Here is a 17,419-nt window from a genome sequence, read left to right as displayed (position 1 = left end):
AGAAGTAAGCCTAGAATATCGTTCATGAAATATTAACATTGGTGATAGCTAGATGGTAAATTAAAAAAAATTATTTTAATAACATTTATATTTTTACAAAGGTTTTATTATCTATCAGAAGAGAAAGAAATTAATTTTAACCTTACTGATTACTGATACTAAAGACAATTCAAATAAAATTTTAACTTTAAATATTTGATGCTCTTGGATTAGAAGAACAAATATTGTGAGAATGTCTGTACTACCCAAAGCAATCTACACTTTTAATGTAATCCCTATCAAAATACCAACAGTATTTTTCAAAGGGCTAAAATAAATAATCCTAAAATTTGTATGGAACCACAAAAGACCCCTAAAAGCCAAAGCAAACTTGAAATAGAAAAGCAAAACTGGAAGCATCACAATTCCAGACTTAGAGTTATATTAGAAAGCTGTAGTGATCAAAAGAGTATGGTACTGGCACAAAAATAGGCACAAATCAATAGAAAAAAATAGAAAACCCACAAATGGTCAGTTAATCTTCAACAAAGCAGGAAAGAATATCTAATGGGAAAAGACAGTCTCTTCAACAAATGGCGTTGGGAAAACTGGACAACAACATGCAAAAGAAAGAAACTTTGCCACTTTTATACACCAAACACAAAAATAAATTCAAAATGGATTAAAAACCTAAATATGAGCTTTGAAACCATAAAAATCTTAGAGGAGAACACAAGCAGTAACCTCTTTGACATTGGCCATAGCAATTTCTTTCTAGATATGTCTCCTGAGGCAAGGGAAACAAAAGCAAAAATAAGCTATTGGGACTTCATCAAAATAAAAAGCTTCTGCACAAAGAAGGAAACAATCAACAAAACTAAAAGGCCAACCTATGGAATGGGAGGAGATATTTGCAAGGGACATATCTAAAAAAGGGTCAACACCCAAAATACAAATAATCCGTTTAAAAAAATGGGCAGAAGACATGAACAGACATTTTTCCAAAGAAGACATACAGGTGGCCAACAGACACATGGAAAGATGTTCAACATCACTCATCATCAGGGAAATACAAATCAAAACTACAATGCGATATCATCTCACACTTGTCAGAATGTCTAAAATCAACAACATGTGTTGGCAAGGATGTGGAGAAAAGGGGAACCCTCTTACTCTGTTGTCAGGAAGGCAAGCTGGTGTAGCCACTCTGGAAAACAGTATGGAGGTTCCTTAAAAAGTTAGAAGTAGAACTACCATATGATTCAGCAATTGCAATCCTAGGTATTTACCTAAAGAATACAAAAATACTAATTCAAAGAGATACATGCACCCTGATGTTTATAACAGCATTATCAACAATAGCCAAATTATGGAAACAGCCCAAGTTTCTATCGACTGATGAAGGGATAAAGAAGTGGTATATATAGGTAATGGAATATTACTCAGCCGTTAAGAGGATGAATTCTTGCCATTTGCAACAACTTGGATGGAGCTAGAGAGTATTATGCTAAGCAAAGTAAATCAGAGAAGTCACATACCATATAATTTCACTCATATGTGGAATTTAAGAAACAAATCAAATGATCATAGAAAAAAAAAAAAAAAAAAAAGAGAGGCAAACCAAGAAACTTAATTATAGAGAGCAAACTGATGGTTACCAGAGGGGAGGTGGGTAGGGGTATGGGTGAAATAGGTGATGGGGATTAAGGTGGGCACTTGTCGTGATGAGCACAGGGTGTTGTATGGAAGTGTTGAATCAGTAAATTGTACACCTGAAACTGATATTATACTGTATGTTAACTAAGTGGAATTTAAATAAAAATATAAATAATATCTTGAGAATGAATGATAAATATACAAAGTGACAATATCAATTTCTTAATGGAAATTGTCAAACAAGCAAAAAAAATCAATATATGTTCATATAATGAATATCCACATTTCCAGCATCAAGTTTCAATAATTAATGCTATTTAGCCAATCTTGTTTTACCCATGTTTCCCTATCACTATAATTTATGTTGTTTTTGGAGTATTTGAAGACAAATCTCAGGCATCATATCATTTCATTCATAAATATTTCCATATATATATAAGGAACAGATGATGATATTTTAAAGTATAAACAAAATGCAAATTAATAATAATTCTTTAATGATATTAATACTTAACCTATGTTAAAATTAATCCACTTATCTCAAAGTAAATTTTTATACATTGTTGAAATTGAGATGAAGACAAGGTCTACACATACATCTTGACATAATTTTTAAAACTTCTTAATTTAAAACAAAACTTCTATTTTATTTTTAATTTTTTAAAAGATTTTATTTATTTATTTATTTGAGAAAGAGAGAGAGAGAGAGAATGGGGAGGCAGGAAGCAGAGGGCAAGAGATAAGCAAACTCCATGCTGAGCGTGGAGCCAGACTCAGAGCCCTACCTGATGTGGGGCCCCACTTGCGATTGGATCCCACAACCTTGAGATCATGACCTGAGCTGAAATCGGGAGTCAGACGCTTAACTGCCTGAGCCACACAGGCGCCCCACAAAACTTCTATTTAAACTGGATCTGTTTGACCAGTATTCTGACTGCTTCCTCATTTTCTCAACTGATGAAACAAGAGCCTCGATTGGATTTGTATGCATTTTGGAGCTGTGGCACCATTTCTCTATAGGTGATGTATTCCATTTTACATCAAGTCCCGAAATTCATAATGTCTGCTGTCCCTATAATTGTGACATTAAGATAGATAAGTAGGTTCAGGTGTTTTCAGCCACATCCATCCATTATAAAGTTTTCCATTAACCTTTCACCTAACAGTTTTAGCAACCATTGATAATCATTGCCTAGATTTATTATTTATAAGTGGTTGCAAACTGATTTTCTGATGTTATCATTCCTTTTACATCTGTTAGTTGCAATTATCTGACAAGAGGCAAGAAACGACGTTTCTTCATCAAATATCAGGATGCTCTGAAACAGTTTATCTGGAAAAGTAGGGGTAATTAAATATGTAATTCTTTCCCATTATTTGTTAATTTCAGAACATTATATGGTGCTTTAGAAACCTCCAGAATTGATTAACAAATATATTTTGATATCATTATGAACAAGTATATTTTTACATATTTGAAGTATTTCAGTCTATTGTCACTCTTCTTTTGATATTTAACTCTGGCCAGTGAAAAACCTTTCAAGTTGGCTCTTGTTTCCCTTTATTAATTTTTTTAAATTAGTTTATTATTTTTTAAAGATTTTATTTATTTATTTGACAGACAGAGACACAGAGAGAGAAGGAACACAAGCAGGGGGAGTGGGAAAGGGAGAAGCAGGCCTCCCACTGAGCAGGGAGCCAGATGCGGGGCTTGATCCCAGGATCCTGGGATCATGACCTGAGCTGAAGGCAGACACTTAACGACTGAGCCACCCAGGCGCCCTTCCCTTTATTTTTTTAAAAACGTTTCTGCCAATCTTTTTTTTTTCCTCTCAGCTTTCTTGAGATTAAATTGACAAACAGAATTGTAGGGATATTTAAAGTATAGAACATGATGATTTGATATACATACACATTGTGAAAGTATTTCCCCTGACAAGTTAAAATTAATCCATCCATCTCCTTATATATTTAGTTTTGTTTTTTGTTTTTTTTTTTTGTGAGAACATTTAAAATCTACTCGCTTAGCAAGTTTCAACTATACAATAAAGTGTTACCAGCTATAGTCACTAAGGGGTTTAAGCCCTTCACCCCTCTGAGAGGACCTGGGAGTTGGGAGGTTCCCTCTTGATTGTATGGCACTGGGCTGGGAGTGGGGTGTATGGCAAGATTGGGTCTCAATCTTGCCTGTTTCCATAGGTATTTTTTCATTCACTTGATGTATAGGAGTCAGGTCCTGGATTTCTTTCAGAGGTAATTGTCCAATGTGTAGCTGTATTGTGTTTATGGGAGGGGGGAGTTCAGAAGTATGTAGTCATTTTGGTCAACCTTGGCTCTTATTTCCTTTTGAAATGGCCTCAGTGGTATTTGATAAACTATGTAATTTATGTCATATCCCAGTGTCCCAGGCTTACCCAATACAGTTCACTAGAATAAAATCAACCTAAATTGGCCATTTATTTTGATTTCTGTCGATATTGGTTGTGCAATATAATCTCTAAAAAAATAATCCGTGTTGTATCAGTATACTATTCTTTTTATTACAATTTAATACACATTTAATTTATTACAATTTGTTCAGTCATTCCACTGTTGACAGATATTTTCAGTTTTTGAATACTATGAATAAGGATATTATGAACATTCTTGAAAGGGACTTTGTAGCTGTATGTACTTATTTCTCTTGGGTGTATAACTAAGGGTGAATTTGCTGAATTATGGGTAAATGTATATTTAGTTTTTTGGATACTGGCAAAGCATTTTCTAAGACTGTTTTACCAGTTTACACTACAACGGTAACATATGCCACCTTGAATTGCTGTACATCCTCACTAACACAGGCATTTTCAATCATTTTATTTATACCATTTTGGTGGTGTTTAGCAGTCTCAATGTTGTTTAAGTTTGCATTTCCATGATGACTAATAATTCTGACCAAATGTATATACTCTGGCTATTTGGACATTCTCATTAATGAAGTTCCTAGTTAAGGCTTTTGGCCAGGTTTTATCACGTACTTTATCTTTTTTAAAAAAATTAATGTGTAGTTCTTTACATATTCTGGGTATGAGTATTATGTCACATATGTGAATTGTAGCTGTCCTTTTCCGCGCTGTGATTTCCATTTGTACTCTGTTAAAGATGACTTTTTGATGAAGTTCTAAAATATTAATTTTTCTGTTTAATGCTTTTCATGTTCTATTTAAGAAATCTTTGTTTTTCTCAAGTCCTTGAAGATATTACACTCATGTTTTCCCTTGAATCTTTATTATTTTACCTTGAACAAGGGATCATGAACTTTCTTGAATAATTTTTTATGAATAGTGAGAGGTGGTAGTAAAAATTTTTCTATGCTACTGTTTAATGGTTCCAGCACCATTTATTGGAAAAACCAATCTCTAGCTTTCTCTAAATTACAGAAGAGTCTTTATATAAATTAGGTAATTATCTATCTGTGGGTTTGTTTCTAGGACCTCCAATATTTCTTAGTAGTCTTTTTGTATACATATGTACCTATATTACATTATCTTAAATATTATAGTTTATAGTATATTTTTGGTTGTTTAAATCTCCCAATTTTATTTAACTTTTCAAAGACTGCTTTGGCTATTCTATATTCCTTGCATCTCCAAAATTTTCCTTGAACATTGAACACCAACTGATACTGAATAGAATACCTACAGAGGTCAGTTAGATCAATTTAGGGAGAATAGAAATGTTCTTATGAATCTCCCCATTCATGAGAATTTATTTAAGTCTTCAATTTTTCTCAGCAATATGTTTAACTTTTCAGTGTAGGTATCTTGCCCAGTTTTACTTAAATGAGTTCTAGATATTTTATGCTACTTTACATAACTGATGATGTTTTATATAATTTCCAGCTTGTTTGTTTGCTAGTATATGGAGATATACATTTTTGGTTTATCAATTTAGTGTGTATTAACTTTACCAAATTCACTTATTAATTATAAATGTTTATGGATCCTTCTGGAATTTTTAAATAAGTAATAGAGAAATTTTGAAAATAATGGTGGTGTCACTTCTTCCTTTTTAATTTTTATACCTCTTCATTCTGTTTCTTTATTGTACTAGCTGGTACCTCTAGTAAAATGTTCAATGGATGGTTATAGTGGACATCTTTGCTCTTTGCCCAAGGCAGAAAAAAAAACATTCAATAATTCTTCCCATTAAGTATGATGTTAGTTGTAGGCTTTTTGTGAATAATTCAGATTATGGAAGTTCCTTTCTGTTCTTAGTTAGCTGAAAGTGTTTTTTGTTTGTTTTGTTTTGTTTTTTATTTTTTTATTTTTTTATTTTTTTATTATGTTATATTAATCACCATACATTACATCATTAGTTTTTGATGTAGTGTTCCATGATTCATTGTTTGCGTATAACACACCGTGCTCCATGCAGTACGTGCCCTCTTTAATACCCCATCACCAGGCTAACCCATCCCCCACCCCTCCCCTCTAGAAACCTCAGTTTCTCAGAGTCCATAGTCTTTCATGGTTCGTCTCCCCCTCCGATTCCCCCCCTTCATTCTTCCCTTCCTCCTCCTTCTTCTTCTTCTTTTTTTTTTTTTTTTTTAACATATAATGTATTATTTGTTTCAGAGATACAGGTCTGTGATTCAGCAGTCTTACACAAGGAATTCTTAATCTCAGGAAACAAACTGAGGGTTGCTGGAGTGGTGGGGGGTGGGAGGGATGGGGTGGCTGGGTGATAGACATTGGGGACGGTATGTGCTATGGTGAGCACTGTGAATTGTGTAAGACTGTTGTTTTATTTTGTTTTTTAGATAAGTAAACGAATGTTAAATTTTATCAAAGAACTTTATTCCTCTACTAAGATGATAGTGGTTTTTTATCCTTGTTGATCTGTGAATGTTAAGCCAACCTTGGATTTTTGGAATAAACCTCATTTGGAAATGGTTTTATTGTATTTATATATTATTATATTTATGGGTTCATGAGAGATATTGGCCTGTAATACTGCTTCCTTGTAGTTTTCTTATGACTTTTGATGTCAGAGTTGTGCTGGCTCCTTAAAATGAGCTGAAAGTTGGTCTCGCATTTTCATTTTTTGGATAAACGTGTGTAATATTGATATTATTTCTCCTTTTACTGTTTGGAAGAATTCATCAGTGAAGCATCTGGAGGCAGGAAATCCTTCCTCTCTCCTTTCTCCCTTCTTTCTTTACTTCCCTTTCTGCTTGCCTTTCCAACTTCCTCTCTTTTGGGAAAATTTTTGGAATACAGATTCAGTTACATTAATATGTATTGAATTATTCAGCTTTCATAATAATTTTTGGCAGTAGAATTAGTCCAATATTTGCTACTCTATAATGACTAGGCAGAAATTGTTTCAATTCTTTTTTAAATTAAGGAAATGCTGTTAATGTATGTTTGTGTACATATAAATAACATTGAAAGATTTTCTTTAAATGGTTGCAATTTTTAACTCTGGATAGATGATAGAGTGACTATTTACTTTTGTCCTTATATTCTTATATATTATCTGATTTAATTTTCAAAAAAAAACATATATAACTTTCAGTCAGAAAAGCAATGAGATTTATTTATTTAAAAATATTTTAATAAGAAAAAGGTACATTTACTCAGGTACTTGAGATAGAGTACTATTTTAATAAAAAACATAGCAGAGGTTATAAGAACGAGGCTTAATATTAATAGAAGTTGAAAATGTTTTCTTAAGTTTTCATCACTGTGACAATCAGTGTAAGCCTCGTGGAAAAAGCAATCATTTGAACCCTATGTATCAACATGCTATGACTGTGTCAACAATTCCTATGACAGCTATTACTTTAATAATCTGAATCATTATCCTGATCATTCACTTCATGTGTAGTGATGCTAAATTTTGATGTAGAATACATTTTTCTATTTTTTTCCATGTGTGTTTAGAGGCAGAATTTAACAAACCGATCAATAAGAACTTTCCAGGAGAATAAACAGAATAAGAAAATAAAATCCTTTTTCTATAGTAAGCCAGGAATGGAGATAATACCTTAGTTACTCTCAAGCATGAATACATAACAGAAGCAACTATTTAGTCCTTTAAAATATAAAATATATTCATTAAAACTCTGACTTAGCAGGTCTAGAGAAGGCTCCTAGGACCCATGGTTCTCAAAACCCTCATAATTCTGAGATCTAATCAAATATGAGAAATATTATTTCATTTATTATTTCTGCTCTCAAGTACCTACAAAAACCATAGACAAATCTATGTATTTACTGTTGTTAGAACAGTGTTTCTCCACCTTGGCACTATTGATATTGATATTGAGGGTGAATAATTCTTTGTTGTAAGGAACTTTCCTGTGTATGGTAGGTTGTTTAGCAGCATTTCTGGCTTCTAGTCACTAAATTCCAGTAGCACACTCCAGTCCAGTCCACTGGCAACCAACGATATTTTCAGATATTACCAAATTGCACCCATTGAGAACACTGCATTGAAACAACTGCCCTACCTAGGAAATAAAGAGAGAAGTTAGACAATCTGACAATGGATAATTCCCAGATAAATAAGAAAATAATAAAACTCAGGAGCTGAACAATGATTGTATACAAGGTACATAGCTTCTTTAAATTAGCAAGTCTGCCTCCCATTCCAGATAGTCAACATCACAAGCAGCTACCAGTGTTTACCGTGTTCAAGGTCCAGAGGCCTACATCCTGACCCTTTTTATATTAACCTCTTTTCTTTTTTTTTTGCTTCTATACTCCAGATCCTTTTTGCTTTGTTTATACCTATATACACTTTTGAAAATTTCATTTGACCTGTGAGACCCATTTCTTGTATGTGGTTCTTTAGTTATTTTTTTTTTTAATTTACTTATTTATTTTAGAGAGAGAGAGAACATGTGCACCCCCCCCACACGTGAGTGGGGGAGGGGCAGAGGGAGAGACTCTCAAGCAGACTCCCCACTGAGATTATGACCTGAGCCAAAACCAAGAGTTGCACACTCAACAGACCAAGCCACCTAGGCACCCTGTGGTTCTTCATTTCTGTTGTCAGGTTCCCTTTGTCGACCAATATTTGAATTCATCTCCTTGACTGTACACCTTTCAGTTGCTCAAGTTAAATACAATACTTATCCAGACCCCAAGTACCCTGCATATTCAGCACAGGGCCTTGCAGGTGGTCTTGTGCCTTTGTTAACATTTGTTAAGTAGACTCCTGGGGTGTTGGATGGTGAACCCCATTTTAACAAAAAGGTCACAAAATAACAGAAATAGAGAAGTTTTTTGCTTCCATGTACACTGGAGAGGCCACACACAGAGCCAGAGAACACCAGGACCTGGAACACATGCCTTTATTAAGGGCCATGGATGGTACTTTGAAGTTCCTCGGACAAGGCCCAACCGGTCAATTCAAACCAAAAAGAGCAGAGTTTTGGTAAGCTTCAGGGTACACAAAAGGTGCATAGGGGAAAGGCTCTGGGAAGTAGGGGTGAGTGCTATCCCAAGGGCAGTTGGGGAGTTGTATCACAACTTAACATTTATTTACGATTCTGCTTGCTGTTATCTAGGGCCTATGCTCACAGGAGGGACCAGTGTCAGTTCAAGACCTGCGTAGGCCACTTGGCCATGCAAAATGGATGCCACACCAGCAATATCATGGAGTAGTTTAGCTAAACTTTTTTTTTAAATTTTATTATGTTATGTTAATCACCGTATATTACATCATTAGTTTTTGATGTAGTGTTCCATGAGTTTAGCTCAACTTTTAACAGCTGGTCACTTAGAAGGCTCATCCCAGCCCCAGACATGTTTCCTAATCACTTTATGTATGGACAGGAATCACAAGCTCCTCCTCTTTCACAAGATCTGAAGGAATAATGTAGCAGGTCTTGTCCAGGACTGCTACTAGGGGAGCTCCTAGAGTGGAAAATCCCTCTATGACTTGCAAGCATAATTTAGGGAAATTCTTAGAATGTAATACATCATTCACAATTCTTATTTGGAACCTTAAAATTGAGTCTGGGTAAACTGGTAGATAATGTGCTGATTTATTGGTTAAGATGTTAATAGCAAGTGCAAGTGCCTTTATTTGAAGTGGATATAAGCCTTAGACAGGGTACACTTAGATCCACTCTTTACTGTGGAGTCTAATGTGTAGTGGTTACATAAATACAATGACGCAAGGCACACTCTAGTGAATGATGAGGCAGGTGCAGGGGACTTATGTCCATTTTATTGCTGGATGCTCCTATGCAGACACTGAATGGCTAACAGCAAAGGGGAAGGTTTAATAATGTTTCCTTCCAAGGTTAATAATCAGCAAGTTACGTAGAACACTTAGCCTGCCAGGCACTGAAAAATGCTGATGAGACCGGAAGAGCCATCTGCCTTGTGCACACTAAACCTGGAAAGATACTATTAATCCTGATCCTGCTTATCATGTATCATTCACACAAGCATCCATGCCAGTTTGAGACACTGAATGCTTCACAACTACCATTACTGATGAAAGCTGCAGAGTTTTCCTGAGGAGAATTGGGAGAAGATTTCAAAACTCATTGCAGTTTTGAAATGAGTTTTTTCCCCTCAAAAACACTAGCTGTAATGACTAAATTTTTGAGATTGGCTGTATTTGAAAGTCTCATAAATAAGAGCATTGTGTAGGGGCACCTGAGTGACTAGTCAGTTAAGTGTCTGACTCTTGGTTTTGGTTCAGTTCATGATCTGAGGGTCATGAGAGTGAGTCCTGCATTGGTCTCCGCACTGAGCGGGGATTCTGCTTGGATTCTCTCTCCCTCTCCCTCTGCCCCTACCCCTGCTCGCATGCTCTCTCTCTCTCTCTCTCTCTCTCTCTCTTTAAAATAAATAAATAAAACTTTTTTTTTTTAAAGTAGCATTGTGTATACTTTATTGTTCTGGAAATTGGCTGCAAGGGCAGGAAGGTAATCTGGAGTGATTGTTTCTAGGACTCTACAACTATGAGCTCAGAACAGACTTTGTTTGGTGTTTCAGCAATACCGGCTGACACCAAAGGTTGTTCTTTTGGCACTAGCTCTGCATTAAAACCTATAAGCATGAAAGCATGTAGGGAGATACAGTGATACTTGCCACATTCATACTGTAAAGGAAATTGAGTGGGGGATATGTTGACTCTAATTGGTATGTTTTCAGCCAGTCGCCTTAGAGCAGTCACTATGACTCAGAAGCAATGGTCATTTGAGGGGCCAGCTTTTCTTGAAAGAATATTCATAACTATATCTATACTAGAAGATAGTTACTTCCTTAGTGATTCAGGGCACTGAACAGAGAAGTGCCTTATACCAGAAAGACTTATACTGTGGATGGTTGGCTGCATATCATAGTAATTAATCAGTCCTGATATTTGATATACTTAATCTTATATTTTTAAGAGACTGAAGCAGACCCATCATTCCAGAACTATAAGAGACTAAGGAATTATTAAGCTTGGTACTAATTTATGCAAAACCCACAGTATGAATGAAAGGATAATAATGTAACTCCACAACTAACAAACAGATGAGAAGAAAAAAATTGATTATATGTGAAAGGATTTTGTTTCTGAAATAAGAGAAAGTTGGTGGGAACACATGTCTTACTAATATGCTGTTGGCCAAATAGAGATGAGATAATTGTTTGTAAATTACCTGGAAATGTCAGAAAGAAACTGATTAGTTTTCCAAGCCTAGGACACATCTCAGGGCCCTCCTTCCATAAGTGTCAAGCACACTCCCTATGTATATATTTCATTAGCCTGTGCCTTAGTGGATTGGTATATCTGAATTTGAAATATCACAGCCAATACCACTGATTCTCATATTAGACATTACAAATTAGATTTTGGATAAGAGTGATACTTATAAAGTACTAATCATTCGATCTATTGATTATGAGGTTTTGATGTGAAACATAAAAACTTACATTAGTATCTGAAAGAAGTTGTTGAGATTAGAATGTATTTTCTTATATAAATACTAATGTAGTAGATAAAGTCAAACATATGATTTATGACATAGCCACTATATAAAATATATTTCAACTATATCACAAGTACCTTAAAAATGCATCAAACTATGGTAGTTTGAGAAATGATCTGCTGCATAACTGCATGGATTCTTATAGTATCATAGATAATAATGGAAGAATATGTGCTTTTATAAGGAGAAATGTACACTTACAATTGAGAAATTTTCAAAATATAGCAGAATGCATTTGCTAATGTGATGTATTTATAAGGAAGAAATTAATTTTCAACAAACCACAGATGAACCCTGAGATAAATGGTCTTGGTTTTCATCATTTGGCTGGAAAGTAAGCATGTGCCTATTTATTATCATAATAATATTGTGTGTGTGGGCATGTGTTTGGGAAAAAAATGTATTAAAGTGTTAACTAGTGGGTCTTCTTATCAGTTTAAGGAGACCATCACTTCAGTCTGTTCAGGAGCCAAAGTTAACCACTTCCAGCCCTGCCAAAGAGCAATTATGGAAGACTGTAATTAGTCTTGCTGTTTGACAAAATTTCTGGAAAGACTCTCTAGTGTCTGTAATGCAAACGTTGACAGATGTCTAGGCCATTTGGTAGAGTAAAAACTATTGGGAACTCAGATATTAAGTCCAGATAACATTGTAGTTAGAATGGAAGTTTATTGATTGAGATGTTACTGACACAATTTCTGGATTTGCCAAGGGAAAGGATACTCAGGGCTCCTCTGAACAGACCAGATTCACATAATCCATATGAGTTATTTAAGGCTGTGAGCTTGGAATACTTTTGGCAGGAGACAAAGAGGCTAGTGGGGACCCATTTCCACCTAGGCTCTTACAAATGTGCAGACTTCTGAAGGAAGAAATAGAAAGTAGCTTATTAATTTATATTAAAATGGATTATTTGGGCAGGCTGGAAGATTTCACTTACATTCTCAGTATTCAGTATACATTCAGTAGAGTTTTGACCACAGTGTTTCAATACATATGGAAAATATGCTCCCACTTACCAAAATTATCTAGTTTTGTTTGGTTTATTATCCACCATTAACAAAATAATGAAATTTTTTAAGGTCCATACTATACATTACATTGCCTTTACACTGAGACTTTCGTGGGTATCTTTTTAGAGAGAGTCCAGAAATTTGAAGGAGGTTAATTTTTATGAACAAAGGGTTAGAAAAAGGGGGCCTCAGGAAAGAATCAGAAGGTGAGGTGTGGAAACACCTGGATGTTTTAGAGCCAGAGAAAGCAAGAGCAAAGAACATCAGTTCTTTATAAAGGAGAAATGAGGGGGAATACTAGAGAGAGTGATCAGTATCCCAGTGAATATATTAGACTCTTCTAGTCTTACTGATCATGTTCTTTTAGATGGACCCAGGGGGACCAAGGTATCCATCATGTTTATTGGTGTTTTGGATACTTATGTTACCCTATATCACATCCTCTCTACCTAACTTTTATTCTGGCCATTGCTGAGGCAAACAGACTCATGCAGATGTAAACTAATAGTGCTTTGCATCACCACAATCATTCTTTCTTGCTTTCTTTTCCTGGGCTTTTATAACTCTGTGTCAAGGAAATTTGTATGACCCCACTTTGCATTTATGCATGCTTTTCTAATAGCTCATGGCAGTGAGCATCCTAATGGGACAACCTTTACATGATAAGAGCTGCTGCTAAGTACTTCCTTTTTTGTTCTTTTTGTGGGCAATTGTGAAACTCCGTATATAAATCTCCCCAGAAAGTCCCAGTTGCATTGAGTACATTTTCCACAGAGGAGAGCTATTCTACAACTCATCCTTCTATTGACTTTCCTTCTCCACTATTTTATTGTGTCATAAGAATATATCCCAAAATAAACTAGCACACACAAAACCTTGCCTCTGCTTACTCCAAATGAATACAGCTACTCTACTCCATCCAGAAAATCTTAAGACTTATAAATGCTAAAATAAGCAAACCAACAAACAAGCAAAAACCCTGCTTATATAGAATTTTCAATATGGTGAGAAGGCAGGCAATAAACAAATGAAATGCATATGTGATATATAAGATAATAAAAATAAATCAGTGTAAGGTACAGAGAATGTTAATATTAAAGAACATTTTTTAAAGATTTTATTTATTTATTTGACAGAGAGAGAGATAGCGAGAGCAGGAACACAAGCAGGGGGAGTGGGAGAGGGAGAAGCAGGCTTCCCGCCGAGCAGGGAGCCCGATGTGGGACTCGATCCCAGGACCCCAGGATCATGACCTGAGCCGAAGGCAGACGCTTAACGACTGAGCCACCCAGGCGCCCCTTAAAGAACATTTTTTAAAAAAACTTTAAGATATAATTCACATACCATATGATTCACACATTTAAAGAGCACAATTCAATTTTTTCAGTACAAAAGTGTTGTACAATCATTGGCATAGTCTAATTTTGGAATATTTCACCCCTTTAAAAGAAAGCTTATGCCATTAGCTGTCACTTTCCCATTGCCTCTCAGCTTCTAAACTTTAAGCAATCAACAGTATTCTTTCTTTTTCTGTCCTAGACACTTTGCCTATTCTGGACACTTCATGTAAATGGAATCATTCTATATGTGATCTTTTGTACTGAGTTCTTTCATTTTAGCATAGTGTTTTCAGTATCAACCATGTTGTCGCACATAGTAGTTTTTTTTTAATTGGCAAATAAAATTCCTATGTTTGGATATATCATATACTTAACGATTCATCAGCAGATAGACATTTTGATTGTTTCAACTTTTTGGCTATAATAAGTAAAACTGCTAGGAACATCTCTATATAAACTTTTTTGTAGATGCATCTTTCTATTTCTCCTAGATATCTAGGTTAAAAACAAATTGCACCATGCTGGGGTTCAATAGGCAAGGGAGACTTTTGCAAGACTACTGCACAAGAGGAGATAGATTCAACTCAGTTCTGCTGAAACAAAAAACAAGAGGATTTTTACATGTTGGAGTGAGCTAATGGAGGTTGATCAACGTTGTTAGGCCTTCTGTGCTTGATAATTGTCTTTTATGAAAGTAAGATTCCTAACGTTCCCCCAAGAACTGGGACATAGGAACACTATCTCCTTAGATGGTCACATTTCAAAGGAATGGCTCCCAGGTCCTTGAGAAAGATATTGCTGGGTTCTAAAACTGCAAGAAGCTGGTAGAAGATTTATATCTCAAAGGGGCAGAGAAAAAAATTTTCAGTTCCAAGTTTTCTAAAGCAAGGGCTCTAAGAAATGGGAGGTTAATGGCTCAGAGTAAGGAAGAAACCTGTCTAAAGCTAAGGGGAACTTTAGGGCTGTCTAGGTTATAAACCTAGGAGTGGCATTGCTGTGTCATATGATAACTCTAGGTTTTACTTTTTGATGAAGAGCCAAACTGTTTTCTTAAGCAGCTGCACTATTTTACATTCCAACCAAAAGTGAGTAAGAGATATACTTTCTTCACATCTTCACAAATAGTTGTCATTTCCTGTCCTATGACGATGATGGTGATGATGATGATGAAGTCATCCTGTTGGCGTGAAGTGGTATCTTACTGTGGTTTTGTTTTGTATTTCCCTAAAGACTGATAATACTTAGTTTTCATATGCTTATTGGCCATTTGTAAATCTTTCAAGAAATATAGATTCAGATTCTTTGCATATTTCTAAATTGCGTTATTTCAAAAATTTCACTCTCCTTTTCAAAACATTTTTCCTTTTTATTATTGATTTGTATGTGTTCACATTATTTAATCCTATTAGCTTACATATTCTGGAGAATGCAGGTGACAGGTGAAAATAATAAATCCTCTCAGATCTCCTTTTTGTTTTGTCCCATGTTAATACTGGAAAAGGTGAAATAGAATTGCAAAGAATTATGCTTTCCATATCAAAATAGGGTACAAAATTCCTTACTATAATTACATCAGATGAATTGAAAGCAATTATATTTTACTAAAATGTAAAACTTATTTTTAAATGAAAAATGCTTGGTGAAAGTATTTGCAGTCCTATCTTGGGACTCAGGGTTTTTTTTTTCTTCACCTTTACCCCAACTCTCTTTAGTTACCACTAGTTGTTAACATTACACTCGTCCTAGAGCCTAGTCCTGCCTAGCCCTTTGGAACTGATGTGTATTGGCCCAGGTGCCTATAGTTTCAGCTTTGCATTGGTTACTGACTCTCAGATTGCTCCAGTCTCTACAAACAAAACTAGGTGCAGTCCTCACTCTGCCTGCACGGGCTCCTAAGACCAGTATCCTGACCTCCTGCTCGGCTAGGCTGGTGGAGAAGAAATTGAACACAAAGCAAATGTGTGTTAGATGGAAGCACTGAGGAAAAAAAGAGCACATAATTGCAGAATGGTGTATAGTATTAAAATATAAACTTGTTTGTTTTAACTTGGTTTCTTTTACATGTGGGCATTTTCATTATCAACTTTCAAGATCTCAGTAGCCCACATCATCAGAAAACAACATGCATTGCCTAAGTAATGTCCACATTTTGAATTAATAAAAATGTAAGTGGTTCTTGTTTTTAATAGCTTTTTTTCTACCTCCCATGTGGATTTACAATTTCCTCTGGTTAAGTGCTGTGAAAAATAAGAATTTAACTTCAGGTAAGTTTCCACAGCCTCACTAATTCTATTTTGAACTGTTGGAGAGACAATCTCCAGGATCTTTTTGCTTCCATGCTGGAAATATTGGGGGGAGATTTATTGAATAATGTCCCAGTCGAGAAATCCCACTCAGGGAAAGTTACAGAGATAAGTAAACACAAGGAAATGCTTCATAGATGATTTATAAGATAAAATGAAGCTGTCTAATGGGATCTTTTACATAGTAGGACCCAAAAAGAAGCGAAGTTATTTGCTCTAAAATACAAGATACAATAATACAGTAACCTCTCTTTATGATAACAAATAATCACAAAAATCTACTCCTAGCTAGTGTTTAACATTAAAAAAAAAAAGCAAGAAAAAAAGAGCAAAAATTGAGCTATTTATAGGACTGGTTAGCTCAGTTTGTTAAGATGTGGTATTAAGCAGGCCTAGACCATATAATTTAACCTTTATAAATAACTTTCAAAATTATCAATTTAAACTATTTCATTATAAAAATGAGAAAAGTGAGGTTTATAAAGGTCAAGTAAATTTTCCAAGAAGGGACTTAAGATTGGTACCCTCCTTTATATAAATTCTGTGTTATTTTCTCTATTTCACATTGTTCCTACATGAGATTTTTTTCCTAGCCTTTTCTGCAGCACATAGATTTCCATGGCTCATATTTTTTGTATCATCCACATGATAGACCCTATATTTCATGCAGTTTATCCATTGTTTAAAACTGTAAATATTTCAAAATAAGTATTTGCATTTCATCCCATTTTATAGTCAAAGAAACTGAGTTTCAGAGGAATTATGCAGATTCCATAAGATCTCAGAGTTAGTAAGTGACATGGCTAGGCTTCAAGTCCAACAGGGTTGTATCAAACAAGTCCATAGTCATTTTAGCAGACAGTGATGATTCTCTAGCTTTACTTCTGCTAAAGAACAAAGAGAGGGTGAAAAAAATCCTATTCTCTTCAGACAATATTGATGGCATTGCACGACAATAAGTATATTTATTGTATTATGTAGATAGGCAGAAACAAAGGATCAAACCAAGAAAAATCAGAAACCAAATCAAGCCAAAACAAAAACACAATCAGACACAGAAAGAAGATGGGAGAAGGAGAAATTGAGAGAAGAAGAATGCAGTTGAAATCTGAAGAATGATTCCCTTAAGTCCTTTTTTTTTTT

The sequence above is a fragment of the Halichoerus grypus genome, chromosome 10 (assembly GCF_964656455.1).
Source record: "Halichoerus grypus chromosome 10, mHalGry1.hap1.1, whole genome shotgun sequence".
NCBI lineage: Eukaryota > Metazoa > Chordata > Mammalia > Carnivora > Phocidae > Halichoerus > Halichoerus grypus.
Note: the sequence above shows the minus strand (reverse complement) of the source record.